Source organism: Macrotis lagotis, chromosome X, assembly GCF_037893015.1.
Source record: "Macrotis lagotis isolate mMagLag1 chromosome X, bilby.v1.9.chrom.fasta, whole genome shotgun sequence".
Classification (NCBI taxonomy): domain Eukaryota; kingdom Metazoa; phylum Chordata; class Mammalia; order Peramelemorphia; family Peramelidae; genus Macrotis; species Macrotis lagotis.
In genome coordinates this window covers 22,299,984-22,315,535 of record NC_133666.1, presented here as the reverse complement: position 1 = coordinate 22,315,535, position 15,552 = coordinate 22,299,984, and the positions used below count along the sequence as shown (strand labels likewise).

Here is a 15,552-nt window from a genome sequence, read left to right as displayed (position 1 = left end):
CTTCATCTGAAAACTGACTTCATATCCTTTGACCATTTATCAGTTGGGAAATGACTTGTGTTCTTGTAAATTTGACTCAATTCTCTCCATATATTTGAGAAATTACATCTTAATCTGAAATAATGTCTATAAAATTTGTTTCCTATCTTTCTTCATTCCTTCTAATCTTGGTTACATTGTTTACTTTTTTGTGTGCACATTTTTTTTATTTTAATAGAACAAAAATTATCCATTTTGCATTTTATAATGTTCTCTATCTCTTGTTTTGTCCCAAATGTATCTCTTCTCTATAGATCTGACAGATAAACTATTTCTTGCTCTCTTAATTTGCTTCTGGTATCATCCTTTATGTATAAATCATATACCCATTTTGATCATACCTTGGTATGCATTATGAGATGTTGGTCTATGCCTAGTTTCTGTCATGCCAGTTTCCAGTTTTCTTAGCAGGTTTTGTTAAATACTGTTTTCTTATCTCAGAACTTAGAGTTTTGGAGTTTATTAATCAGCAGATCACTATAGTTAGTCTTTTATACCTAATCTATCCTACTGATCTACCACTCAATTTCTTAACCAGTATCAAATAGTTTTGATGATTACCACTTTATAATATGGTTTTAGATTTGGTAAGGCTTTGCATTTTTTTCATTAATTCCCTCAATATTCTTGACATTTTGTTCTTCAAATGAATTTTGTTATTTTTTTTTCTAGCTCTATAAAAGGTATTTTGGTAGTTTGATATGGCACTGAATGAGAAGATTAATGTCGGTAGTGTTGTCATTTGTATTATATTATCTTAGCCTACCAATGAGCAATCGATATTTTCTCAATTGTTTAGATCTGGCTTTATTCGTATGAATAGTGTTTTGTAATTGTGTTCATGTAGTTTCTCTTTTCATATAGTTCTTTGACTAGTAGACTCCCAACTATTTTGTGTTTTCTATAGTTATTTAAATTGGAATTTCTCTTTCTATCTCTTGATATTGAACTTTTTTGGTGATTTATAGAAATGCTGATGATTTATGTAGGTTTATTTAATAGCCTTCAACTTTGTTAAAGTTAATTATTTCTAATAATTTTTTACTTGATTCTCTAGTGTTCTCTAAATATATCATCTATCATCTGCAAAGAGGGATACTTTTGTTTCCTCATTGCCTATTCTAATTCCTTCAATTCCTTTTTTCTCTTGTTGCTAAATCCAAAACTTCTAGTACAGTATTAAAAATAGTGGTAACGATGGGCATTTTGTTTTTACCTCTGATCTCATTGGGAAAGCTTCTATCTTATCCTCCTTACAGATAATGCTGATAATTTTATATGGATACCACTTGTCATCTTAAGGAAACTTATGGATCTTCCTATGCTCTCTGGGTGTTTTTAATAGGAATGGGTGCTATGTTTTGCTGTAAACTTTTACTTCATTTATTGAGAAAATAATATGATTTCTGCTTGTTTTAATCCTGATTTGGTCAATTCTGTTAACAATTTTCTTAAAGTTAACAATTTTCTTAAAATTGAACCTGGATTCCTGTTATAAATTCCAATTGGTCATAGTATACAATCCTGGTAGTAAATTGCTATAATCTCTTTGTCAATATTTTATTTATTTTTGTATCAATATTCAATAAGGAAATTATCATTTTCTTTCTCTGTTTTGGATTTTCCTGCTTTGTTATCAGCACTATATTTCTGTCATAAAAGGAATTTACTGGCACTTTTCTTCACCATAAATGTTTTATATATTATTAGAATTAATTGTTCTTTAAATGTTTGGTAAAATTTACTTGTAAATCCCTTTGGCCCTGGAGAGATTTTCTTAGGGAGTTCAATGAGTGCTTGTTCATTTTCTTTTTTTCTGAAATGGGGTTATTTAAGTGTTTTATTTCCTCTTTTGTTAATCTGGACAATTTATATTTTTGTAAATATTCATCCATTTTCCTTTTATTGTCAGATTTATGGCATACATTTGGGCAAAACAACTCTCAATTATTACTTTAATTTCCTTTTCTGTGGTAGTAAGTTTACCCTTTTCATTTTTGATACCAGTAATGTTGTGTTTTTCTTTCTTTTAATAAAATTAACAAAAGTTTTAATCATTTTATTTTTTTTAAAACCAGCCCTTAGGTTTCTTTATTAATTTACTATTTTCTTACTTTCAATTTTATTAACCTCTCCTTTGAATTTCAGCATTTGTAGTTTGGTGTTTACTTGGAGATTTTTAATTTGTTCTTTTTTCTAACTTTATATCTAATTCATTAATCTCTCTTTTATTCATGTAAGCATTTCTCTAAGTACTGCTTTGGCTGCATGCCATAAATTTTAGTATGTTGTCTCATTATTATCATTATCTTTGATGAGATTATTGATTTTTTCTGTGATTTGTTGTTTGACTTATTTTTAAGACTAGATTCTTTAGCTTCCAATTAATTTTCAATCTTTCCATGGTCTTTTATTTCATGTAATTATTATTGTATCATGACATGAAAAAGAGGCATTTAAAACTCCTGCCTTTCTGCATTTGATTGTGATGCTTTTTATGCCCTTAATACATGGTCAATTTTTGTGTAGGTGCCATTTATCACTAAGCAAAAGGTATATTCTCTTCTATCACCATTCAATTTTTTCCAGAGGTCTATCATATCTAACTTTTCTAACATTCTATGCATTTCCTTAATTTCCTTCTTGTTCATTTTGTGATTAACATTATCCTGTTCTAAGCAGGGTAGGTTGAGGTCGCCCACTTGTATGGTTTTACTTTCTATTTCTTTCTGTAATTCACTTCATTTCTTCCCTAAGAATTTGGATGCTAAACTATTTGGTGCATATATATTTAGTTTTTATATTATATTTCATTATCTATGATGACTTTTAGCAAGATATAATTTCCTTCCTTGTCTTTTTTTTCCATAGATCTATTTTTTGTTTTTCTTTGTGTGAAATCAGAATTACTGCCCCTGTGTTATTTTTAACTTTAGCTTAAGCATAATATATTCTGCTTCAGCCTTTTACCTTTACTGATTGTGTTTCATGTAATCAGCATGTTGTAGGATCCGCTTTTTTAATCCACTTTGTTATCTGGTTCCATATTATGGGAGAATTCATGCCATTCATATTCATATCTTTGCTTATTATTTGTGTATTTCCCTTAATTCTGTTTTTTCTGATTATTTTCTCTCTCTCTCTCTCTCTCTCTCTCTCTCTCTCTCTCTCTCTCTCTGTCCTTTCACTTTGTCATTCTCACCAGTATTTGCTTTTGACCACTGTCTCCCTCAATTTTTTCCCCTTCTATTAGCCTCCTATTTTTCCTCCTTCCCTTCCTATTCCCCTACAGATTAAGATAGATCTCTTTACCCAACTGAGTGTGTATGTTATTCCATCTTTGAGCCAAGTCCAGTGAGAATAAGATTCAACCAATGCTCACTCCTTCCCTTCTTTCCCTCTACTGTACTGGGTCTTTCATGTCTCTTCATGCTTCACATGTAGGCATTTTTAATTGTTGTCCTCTTCTGAATTTGTGTTTTGATTTTTCCTGTTATCCCTGTTGTACTTCCCCATGGTAGCTTTTTGTGGGCAGACTTTTTTGTCTTTTGCTCGTTTTTAAAAATTGAGCTCTGCTCTGGGTTATGGGGGCACTCTTGCAATAATAATTTACCCTTTTCTGTCTTCCAATTTCTTTTTCTCCCAGTACAATTATTTTTCACCTTGATTATTTTAATAATCATATCAAAATTAACTTACACCGCCACTTGCTAACTCCTAACTGCCATAATAAAGATACAGTTCTTGAAACTTAAAAGTATTATATTCCATGTAGAGATGTAGACAATTCAACTTTATCGAATACTGTGGGTTTTTTCTTGTTTACATTTTTAGTCTTCTCTTCAGCCTTTGTTTGAAGACTGGATTTTCTGTTCTGCTCTAATTCTGTTGTGCTCATAAGGAAAGTTTGAAAAGTCCTCTCAGTCACTAAATATCCATCTTTTCCCACTGAAAGATTATGCTCAGTTTTGCTGGACGCTTGATCCCTGGTTGTAATCCAAGGTCCTTTGCCTTCTTCTATATCATATTCTAGACCCTCCGATTCTTTAATGTTGAAACTACTAAATCCTCTGTAATCATGACTGTGCGTCCATGATATTTGAATTATTTCTTTCTGGCTGCTTGCAATATTTTCTCCTTTACCTGATAATTCTAGAATTTTGCTGTTATATTTCTTAGAGTTTTTGTTTTGATATCTCTTTCAATAGCTGATTTATCAGTTCTTTTAGTTACTACTTTACCTTCTGGCTCTAGGCTATCAGAGAGCAGTTTTCCTTGATAATTTCTTAAAAGATGCTTTTCAGGTTCTTGTTTTTTTTTTTTTATCATAGCTTTCAGTTAGGCCGATAATTCATAAATTATCCCTCCTGGATTTCTTTTCCAGGTTAGTTGTTTTTCCATGTGGTATTTTAATTTTCTTCTTTATTTCCATTCTTTTGATTTTGTTTGAATGATTGTTGATATCTCATAGTGTCATTAGCTTCTGCCCAGTCCTAATTTTTAAGGAATTATTTTCTTTGGCCAGTTTTTGTACCTCCTTTTCTATTTGGTCAATTCTATTTTTTGGCAAGGCAATGGGATTAAGTGACTTGCTCAAGGTCACATAGCTAAGTAAGTATTAAGGATCTGAGGCTGGATTTGAAGTCAGGCCCTCCTGACTCCAGGGCTGGTACTCTACTGCACCACCTAGCTGCCCCTGGTTAGTTCTATTGTTGAAAGAGTTATTTTCTTTAGAGGATTTTTCCCCATTTGGCCAATTCTATTTTTAAGGAGTTTTCTTTAGTCAATTTTTGTACTCCTTTTTTCCAACCTATTGAGTTTTATTCATAGTTCTGTTACATAACTTATTTTTTCCCAATTTTTCTTTTACTTCCTTACTTGATATTTAAAATTCTTTTTGAGATTTTCCTAGAGAACTTTTTGGGTTTGAGTCCTACCCTGAGTCTTTGCATGTAGGCATTTTGAAATTGTTTCCTCTTTTGAGTTTGTGTTTCGATATTCCCTGTTATAGTAGCTTTCTGTGGTCAGACATCTTATTTGGTTTTTGCTCATTTTTAAAAGTTAAGCTCTGCTCCAAGATATAGAAAACAATTTTCTAAGTGTTTTGCACTTGGGGGGATCAGGGTTCTGGTCACTGGCTTTCTGTGCTGAGTAGTCTGGAACTGGAAGCTTGTCCACTGCTCTAGGGTCTTCCAATCTGTACCCTGGGTTCTGGGCCTGACAGAATGTTTATACTAGGGCTGAAGGCTTCACAGCTGATCTCCTGTGCCACTGATCTTTTAAACCTGGACCGTGGGACCTTGGTTGCCAGTCTGTGCTATAACTTGGAGCCCTCAATTTGCTTGCCTAGACACTTGGTTGTGCTCCTCTTTTCCCCAAGTGAGCCAACTTTTCTGAAGTCCTTCTAAGTTATTTTGGACTGGAAAATTGTATCACTCTCTGTTTTTGTGGGTTCTTTCACTCCAGAATTCTTTTAGAGACTTGATTTAACAGTGTGTCTGTGGAAAACTTGCTAGAGCTTAGGTAACTTCTTGACTTTTTTCTGTCATCCTGTCTCTGCCCCTCCCCCCATTCTACTTTTTAAGGAACTCTTTATTCATTGAAATTTTGTGCCTCCTTTCTTTTTGGTCTATTATGCTTTTTAAGGGTTCTTTTATCCAGTGAATTTGTTTGCCTCTTTTATGAAGCTAGTCTTTTTTTCATAATTTCCTTGCGTTACTCTCATTTCTTTTCTCAGTTTCACCCACCCTCTTATTTCTTTCTTTATTTCTAGGAATTCTTGTTCGACTTGGGTTCAAAAAGCCCTTTTCTTTGAGGCTTTGTTTGGAGGTGTTTGCATATTGTTGTCTTTTTTTGAGTTCATATCTTGATTTTCCAAGCTACTGTAGTGGCTTTTTATGTTAAATTCATTTTTTTGCTCATTTTTTTCAGCCTATTTCTTGACTTTAAATTTTATATTAAAGTTGGGGACTTCTCACTAGGGAGGAGTTGTCCCACATGCTTTATTGTGCTTCTATGTTCAGAGCCAGATTTGTGAGTCTGCAAATCTGAAGGTGAAATGATCCTGGAATAGGGATGGTCACTGATCTCAATATTTGCACTGTGGTCTTTATCAAGGAAAGGTCTCTCGTTCCCTATAACCACAAATGCTAGTATTCTATTTGCCTTGGAACTGCAACCACAACCAGGGACCCTGGTCTTTTATGACCTAACCCCAGCACTCTTCCTCGGAACTGCAACTGAAAACTAAATATGGATGACAGAGTTTGTAATCAATGACACCAACCAACATCAACAAAATGGCCCCTAATGTCTTTCTGATTAGTTGTCCAACATCCTTATTATTTCTGAGCTGAGAGGTCCTAAAGCTACCGTTGCTTCTGCTATGGCCACTGTTTCAGCCACTGGATGTGAGCTCCAAACAGGCCTACACCCTGGTATTACAAACTTCTTCCAGTCTCTTAAATTTAAGAAAACTTAGGCAGGGAAATGTCTCACCCTGACCCTTTATTGGCTTTGTTGCTCCAAAATTAGATTTAAAGATTTATTTTAAATGTTTGGAGTGCAATATTGAGAGAATTCAGCTGGGTGGCCTCTAATCTGTTACCTTGACTCATTATATTATATCTTCAGTGACAAGCATGGAGATTTGTCTGGCACCCCCAATCACAACACCATGAGTACCTCAATGTTCTCTGACTCCTTAGTTTGTTTGGAACCATCTTGTTACTCTGGACCACTGAAAGTGAACTCCAGGATGGTGAAGCTAAATTCATGCTAAAAGACAAATGATTCAGATTATCATAGGAATTTTGATTTAAATCTCCTGAAGTTATCCTGATGACAATTAAATAAATTGAGAGGCACAACCTTTTTATTTAATTCCATTCCATTTAGTAAATACTGGCTAAGTAACACCTTTCTGGTGCCTTACGTGTAGAAGGCACACTATGCTATGTGTTAGAGATACAAAAACTAAGAAAGATTGCCTCTACCCTTCAGGAAACCTATATTTCATTCCTATTTTGTATGCCTAAAAACAAAACCAGAAAGTTGAAATTTTCATCTTGTCATGAAAGCTAAGAACCCAAGATCATCTGAAAAATGACGCTTTCATCCTTCCTCTACTCAGTTCCACAAATCCTTGGTGCCAGTAGAAACCTAGCATATGACCATATCCCATACAAACATAATAACAATATTTCTGTAACAGATTAGAGTAGACAAAATATTTTACTCACCTAACCCTATGAGGTATGTGGCATGTAGAGTAAACCCAACTTTTTGTTGAAAAATTGAATGCTCATAACAGTTCCTGGGTAAGGTGCAGGATTAATTGCCTCCAAATGCAGAGTTCTTGTCATAGAGCAATGTGACATAAAATATTGTACATTTTATTCTTCTACATTTGGTTGACAATCATGTTTTTGTCAAGGTCAGGCATAAAAATCTGTGCTCATGGCTGCGCAGAGTAAATATTCAAGGCAAAGAAATAACTTACTTAATCATTTCCTAAGATTAAAGAATAAAGTAGTTAAAAGTAGTAACTACTTATGAAATATGATTACAGAGTATCTCAGCACAGTGGCTTGAAAGCAAGTCCTGAAGTATGAAATTTTTGAAAACTCAGACCTCATTCATTAGGAACATTCCATTTCTAATATATCCCTAATACTCATATTGCTCTATGTTCACACCCATGTGAATATTTCTTCTAGTGATAAAGACCACAGCTCTTCCCTCTATGGACACCTCTCTTGTAAAGCTCTTGTCCATATCCTCCCAGAAAATCACAGCTAGGGGCCAATCCAAAGAGCTGAACACTTTCTTCCCTTTCTTCCAACATCACCCATGTAACTAGTGGAGCATGCTACCTGTCCATTAATCATCCCCTATCCTTGCCACATAAGCAATCCATCTTCTTTACCAGTCATATATTTTCTTGATGGCATCTTTAACTTCTATTTTTTTCTTCAAATTTCCTTTATTGGGTGTGTGTTACCATCAGTTTATATCTACTATTTGCTAATTTACCATCTTTCACTAGGAATGGTATTTGAGCTTATTACTGAAGAAAACCAGGAATTTCAAAAGGTATAAATATGGAGAGGACACCTTTGAGGCACTCTAGTGCAAAGGCAAACAAACAAGAGATGGAGGTATTTTTTTTTAATGAAAGATTTTATTTATTTTGAGTTTTACAATTTGAGATGGAGTATCTTGTGTGACAAATAGCACATAGGGTAATATGGCTGGATCATAAAGTATATGAAGGGGAAAAATATGTGAGAAGCCTGGAGATGTAGAATAGGGCCAAATTGTGGATGGCTTTAAATGTCAAAGGGAAGGTGATTGAATAAGGTTCTTTCTCTTTTTATGTCTTTCAGAGAATTTTGAATGATTTTGTCATATGAATCGGCGTTATCTTGTTGGAAGAGAACATTTAAGTAAGTATTTAGTTCCACCAAATTAAATACTTTTATTTTCTTTTATCAACAAGAAATAAACACCTGAGGATCTTGTATTCTCTACATCTTTCAATGAAATACAGAATGGTAAATGTTTTCCCCTATAGAATATTCCTTACAAGAGGTCTGCTTGTTGCCTAAAAACACCCTCATTAAGGATGTCCTTGGTCTGTGTGTAGGAGAGTTTCATAAAGATTTTCTTTAAATAGGAAAGTAGACATTAAATGTTGATACTTGATATTCTCTTGGTCATCATTTTCCCATAGAAATAAAATCCAAGATTTTTTCCTCACTTTTAGTTTCTTTCCCTCCTTGAAATAAATTATTGTCAAACATGCCCTTTATATATAATCTATTTAATTTATATATATATGTATATATATATATATATATGTTTGCATGTATATATCAGTCAACATTTATTGAGTACCTGTTAATATTCCAGACAATAGGGAATTGAGCAAGAATAATGCAATAGTCTCTTCTTACAATGAACTTACATTCTAATGAGGGAGACAGCAATTAAATCTATATACATCAAAATTATAAAGTTAATGAATCCATATACGCACAAAGTTGTTAAACATAGGTTTACAAATTTAAAACCTATACACATAGTAGTTAGGGAGAATGCTTGCAATTGGGGAAATCAGGAAACGTTTCATGTGCAAGGTGGTACTTGAACTGCATCCTAAAGTAAAAGAGGAACTTTATCAAGTGTATGTTAAGGAGAGAGTACATTACAAGTATGGGAGTCAGCTGTTGCAAAGGAAAGAGATGAGAGATTGACTGTCATGAGGGAGGAAATGGAGGTCAGTTTGGGTAAATTGCAATGTGAAGGACGGAGGGTATTACATATTTTTATATGCATATATCCATGTATTATCTCTATATACATAGATTCAGCTATGAAGTTTAGATGTGTTTAGGTTAGCAGAAAAGTAGTTAATTCATCATGGATTGCTTATGGCTTCATGAGTATACTTTCTGAACTCTAGCTTTCAGCCAGACCCAGGGTACTTGGTCTTTAGTTAATGTCTTCACTCTACCACATTCAGAATAGATGTACTGGGAGTCTCTGTCACAGAGTACAGTAAGAAGAAGGAAGCTTGCCTGAAGCTTATATAATTATAGACTTACCTAGCTTCTTTATAGCACTTAAATTTTCTTGCTTATGACTCAGGCAGTAGCCATATTTGAGGATCTAGATTCACATAGTTTGTGGAAAACTTGAGATATTTGCAAGTTGTAACCAATCAAAAGAGTCTTTATCATTTAGGTTCCACATCCAGCCAGGATAGTGTCCTGGAAACATAAATCTTTGTCCATTGATCTCTGGGTAAGCCATTGATTGCTAAATTTCTCTCTCATCTTACCTTTAGAAAGAAGGAAGAAAGGAAATAAGGAAGGAAGGAAAAAAGAGAGGAAGGAAAAAAGGAAAAGGTCAAATAGCTAGAAACAGTTAAGGTCAACCTTCTTTGTATAGTCAACTTAGATATTAAAAGAGTGAGTAAAAAAAATAAGGAAACAGAAAACTAACTTCTATATTAAACATCCATCTGCTTGAAGAAAAAGGGAAAAAGCACTGCCTCTCCATGAATTCTCAGTCAAAAGAGATATTTGCCAATAATGGGACATGCCTCATGCTCTGCCCTTAACTGTCTGCCTGTCTCAGTGGACAAAAGTGTCAATGGCTGGGATAGAGCAAGGTTGTATTCAGCACCAGCAGCAATGATTTTTAACTATTGTACAATCATCTACAGAATATTGTCTTCAACAGAATTATAGAAAAATAATTTGTCCTTGGACCATTTCTGTCTCAACCCCATCAAAAATGATGAGAAAAGATCATCATTATCAAATTGACCATTATCAACCAAATCACCTGAGAACACTGTGACATTTACATCATATTTAATGATTATCACAAATCCTTTGACTCACTCCTATCCTCGGGGCTTAGTCTGAAAATATATAAAAGATCCATTTTAATGGAAATACTAGAGTATTTGATTACAGCATGAAAAGTGTTCCCTCTTTAAACTATGCCACCAGACAATAATATGAAGATAACTGATTAAGATATGACATCTTCCAGGGAAAAAGTTCAAATCTACTATGGTCTGGCCTTAAAACCTATATCAGTGGAGTTTGCTGAAGGCTCAGTGGAGAAGCCAGAGAAGTCCAAATAGGGCTAGAGGAGAAGTGTTATCAGTACACTCAATAACTCAAATTCTTTATAGGGTACAATGAAGAATCAACTAAAAGCCTTGTGCTTGAATTCAGAAGTCAAATTAATCAATGAAGTTGATACAAATACTTTTCTGGGTAAGATACTTGGTCCTAATGCCAGCAAAAAGAAAACTGAATCTGTATATGGTAAGAAATTGCCTGTCACACAGCTATAAAACTTTGAAAAGAACATATTCAAGCCATCAACAATTCTACAATACTAAGCTTAATACATACTTGTGGCAAGGCAAAATGAACAACAGATTTAGCTAGACAAAAACCTTTACAATGTTAACAAAACATCGGGCTTGTCAACCCAAGGAAGCTATAGAAAAATTAACACTTCTTTAACAAAAAAGCAGGAAGAATGTTGAAAGATGTTCTCAATGCACAACAAGGAACAGATGAAAAATTCACAGAATTGCCTTTGAAACAAATGACCTTCAAATCACAGAGTGATAAGAAAGTCTAACAGTAGATAAATTCCCCTGGATTTGTTCAGTGAAGTCAAAAATAGTTTGCCTCTAGATGGAAGCTATGCAATGACTGTGATCCAAAAGTAGAATCAAAATCATAGAAGTCAGTCAACATTATGTCAGCAAAGCAGCATGGACCAAATGGTTGAGTCATGCACATTTGTTTATACAAATGGAAGGATTTGTGATAGCAATCCAGAATGAGTTGACCAACCCAATTAGTTACCGAAAGAGTCCAGACTTACTGATAATTGTTGTTATGAAATGAAATGGTGCAAAGTATGCATCAAGTCACTAAGGTTACAAAAAAGTGATCAACTCCAAATACTTGGTATACAATTTGGTTTCCAAATACTAACAGTTCCCTTTCTTTTCAAAACTGAAGACAAATCACCACAACATTAATATAAACCTCAAACTATCCTTGAGAATTCAGCTAATAAAGTGTATTGGAACCAGAGAAACATTGCAGACAGAACCATAACCCCAAATTGCCAGCATTTAATATTGATCTATAAAAATAAAAGAACCTTTCAATAGAATTTGCTAACTCAAACACTCCAAAGTGCATGGCATGAAACACTTTCAAAATATAGAAACCTGCCAGAAAAAAACTAAAACCGTATTATCATAATGGGAACAGGACAAGGTACCTGTCATGCCCAATATCTTGTCTACAGCTGGTATTGTCCCAAAGATGTTTTCAGTAAGTAAAAAGAGATGAACTTTCATCCTAATTATCATATTCAATTCCAGGAAGTAGTCATCTTATTCACCAGAGAAGTAGTACAGAAAATATTGAGTATAAAAGAGAGTAAGAGTATGATATGTCTTTGAATCATTTTTATCCTGTCCATTTAAAAAAGAAGAGTCAAATAAGATGACAGTGATGACAGTAGTAACTGGCATTTAAATGCAGCAGAATTTTAATGTTTATAAAATGCTTTTTTCTCCACTTTTTAATTTGAACCTCACAATTTTGTGAGGTAGAAAGGTTCTGTCTATTTGCTACACAGGTCAATTGTCTTTAAACTCACTTAACTGAACTTTGATCCACCCAATATCTTTTTATCTTAATTATAAGTGTAATGGGAGTTTGGCAGCATAGTAGAATAGAATGTTAAACATATTGCTTAAATCCAGGTATACTAAAGCTCTAACTTTTCCCTGATATAACAGAATAATTACCTTGTGAAGAAAGGACATGAGATTAGTCTTGCATATAGTTCTTGATAAACCCATGCTAGCTTTCATAGATGACTGCTTCCCTCTCTTTCCTCCTTTTTTTGGAAATATGTATAATATAATTTTTAATATTACATTTTTTCAATTACATGAAAATTTAATTTTAACATTCAGTAAAAAAAAGTAGTTCCAAATTCTTTCTTTCCCTTTCTCTCCTTGTCTCCTGTCCCTCCTCATTGAAAAGGCAAGTAGTTTGATGTCATATATGGGCAATCATGCAAAACATTTCCATATTAGGCATGTTGTGAAAGAAAATGCAGGAAAAAAACCCTCAAAACTAAGAACAATAAAGAAAGTTTTAAAAATACACTTCAAGGGGCAGCTTGGTGCTGCAGAAAATGGAGCACTGACCCTGGAGTCAGGAGGACCTGAATTCACATGTGGCCTCAGTCCCTTAATACTTAGCTGTGTGACTTTGGGCAAGTCACTTAAGCCCATTGCCTTACAGAAACCATTATATACATACATATATACACACACATACATACACACACAAACACATCCAAAGTTCACTCTGCATTCAGACTCCCTCAGATTGTTCTCTGGAGGTACATAGCATTTTTAATTGTAAGTCTTTTTGACTTATCTTGGATCATTTTTTTGATCGGAATAGCTGAATTGTTCACAGTTGGTCATTGTGAAGTATTACTGTTATTGTGTACAGTGGTCTCCTGGTTTTGTTCACATCATTTTTTATCAATTCGTATAAGACCTTCCAGGTTTTTCTGGAAGCATCCTCTTCATCATTTTTAGCACAAGTAATATTCCATCACAATCATATACTACAATTTGTTTACCCAATACCCAATTGGTGAGTATCCTCAATTTCTAGGTTTTTTCCACATAAAATGAGCAAACAAATATTTTTATACAATTTCATTTTTTTAAAAAAAAAAAACCTCTTTGAGATATAGACCTAGTAATGGTATTGCCAGAACAAAGGATATGCACAATGTTGTAGCCCTTTGACCATACTTCCATATTGCCAGTCTCATAGGTATGAGATGGTATCTCAAAGTTCTTTTAATTTGCATTTCTCTAATCAAGTAGAATTTAGAGCATTTTTCCATATGACTATAGATATATTTGATTTTTTTTTTGTTTTTTTTTTAGGCTTTTGCAAGGCAAATGGGGTTAAGTGGCTTGCCCAAGGCCACACAGCTAGGTAATTATTAAGTGTCTGAGACCGGATTTGAACCCAAGTACTCCTGACTCCAAGGCCGGTGCTTTATCCACTACGCCACCTAGCTGCCCCTGATATATTTGATTTTTATCTGAAAACTGCCTATTTCTATTCTTTGATCATTTTTTTAATTGGGGAATGACTTGTCTTATAAATTTGACTTAGTTGTCTATATATTTCAGAAATCATGTAATACAGTGTCTCCTTTGATAAATTGATTTTATTTGTACAAATAATTTTTTTTTAATTTAAGGTAATCAAAATCATCCATTTTATATCCCATGGTGCCTTCTATCTTTTGTTTGGTCAAACATTCTTCCCTTCTTCATAAATCTGACAGGTAAACTATTCACGCTCCCCTAATTTGTTTACGGTATCAATTTATTCATTTTGACATGTTGATCTATGCCAAGTTTCTGCCAGACTTTCTAGTTTTGCATTTTTCCCTGCAGTTTTTGTCAAATAGTGAGTTCTTGTCACAAAAACTTGGATCTTTGTGTTTATCCCACAGTAGTTTACTATGGCTATTTACTTCTGTGTACTCTCTAGCTATTCTATTCCACTAATCCACCACTCTTTTTCTTGACCCACTACCAGATTATTTTGATCATTATCACCTCATTATTCTGTTTGAGATTTGATGTGGCTAGGCTACCTGTTCATATTTTTTTTCATAAAGTCCCCTGATATTATTGACCTTTTGTTCTTCCAGATTAATTTTGTTATTTTTCGAGTTTTGTAAAATAAGTTTGGGGTAATTCTGGTGGGATACTAAATAAATAAATTGATTTAGATTGGATTTTTATCTTTATTATCATGGGTTCAACATGAACAATTATTATTTTTCAATTGTTTGCATCTGACTTTGTGTGAAATCTAGTTTGTAATTGTGTTTTTATAGGTTTGTTTTGGCAGGTAGATTCCCAAGTTTCGCATATTTTCTATAATTCTTTGAAATGGAATTTTTCCTTCTAATTTTTGCAGCTGAATTTTGTTGGTAATAAATAGAAATGCTGGTGATTTTGTGGGTGTATTTTTTTTTATAAAGATTTTATTTATTTTGAGTTTTGCAATTTTCCCCCATTCTTGCTTCCTTTGCCCACCCCCCCACAGAAGGCATTCTGTTAGTGGTTACATTGGTTCCTAGTTATACATTGATCTCAATTGAATGTGATAAGAGAGAAATCATATCCTTAAGCAAGAAAAATAAAGTATGAGATAGTAAAATTACATAATAATATAATGCTTTTTTCCCCTAATTTGACAGTAGTGGTCTTTGGTCTTTGTTCAAACTCCACTTCTTTTTCTGGATACATATGGTATTCTCCATTGCAGATAGCCCCAAATTGTCCCTGAATGTTGTACTGATGGAATGAGCAAGTCTATCAAGGTTGATCATCACCCCCATATTTCTATTAGGGTATACAGTGTTCTTGTGGCTCTGCTCATCTCACTCAGCATCAGTTCATGCAAATCCATCCAGGCTTCCCTGAATTCCCATCCCTCCTGGTTTCTAAGTTTGTTAAGTCATTCCCCAACTGAAGGACAGTCACTTAATATCCAATTCTTTGCCACCACAAACAAGGCTGCTATGAATATTTTTGTACAAGTGATTTTTTTTAGTGGATGTGTTTTTTATCCTGCAAATTTGCTAAAGTTATTCATCATTTCAACTAGTTTTTAGTTGATTCTCTAGTATTCTCCAAGTAAATCATTGTAGTATCTGCAAAGAGTGATAGTTTTGTTTTCTCATTGCCTATTCTATTTCTTCAAATTTCTTTTTCTTGTCTTATTGCAATAGCTAGCATTTCTAATATAATATTGAATAATAGTGGTGATAATAGGCATCTTTGCTGCATCTCTCTTGTTATCACCATTAGAGATAATTCTGGCTTGAGGTTTTGGATAG

At 33.7% G+C, this 15,552-nt stretch overlaps 1 protein-coding gene across 3 annotated transcripts in view; it reads left to right on the top strand.

Moving 5' to 3' along the window:
- TENM1 (teneurin transmembrane protein 1) overlaps positions 1–15,552 on the top strand; it is a 1,637,812-nt gene that overhangs the window by 292,780 nt on the left and 1,329,480 nt on the right. For all 3 annotated transcript variants that reach the window (XM_074202813.1, XM_074202814.1, XM_074202809.1), the window contains exon 2: positions 8,427–8,486. The gene's annotated coding sequence lies outside the window, so the exon portion shown is untranslated. The remainder of the gene's footprint in view (positions 1–8,426; positions 8,487–15,552) is intronic.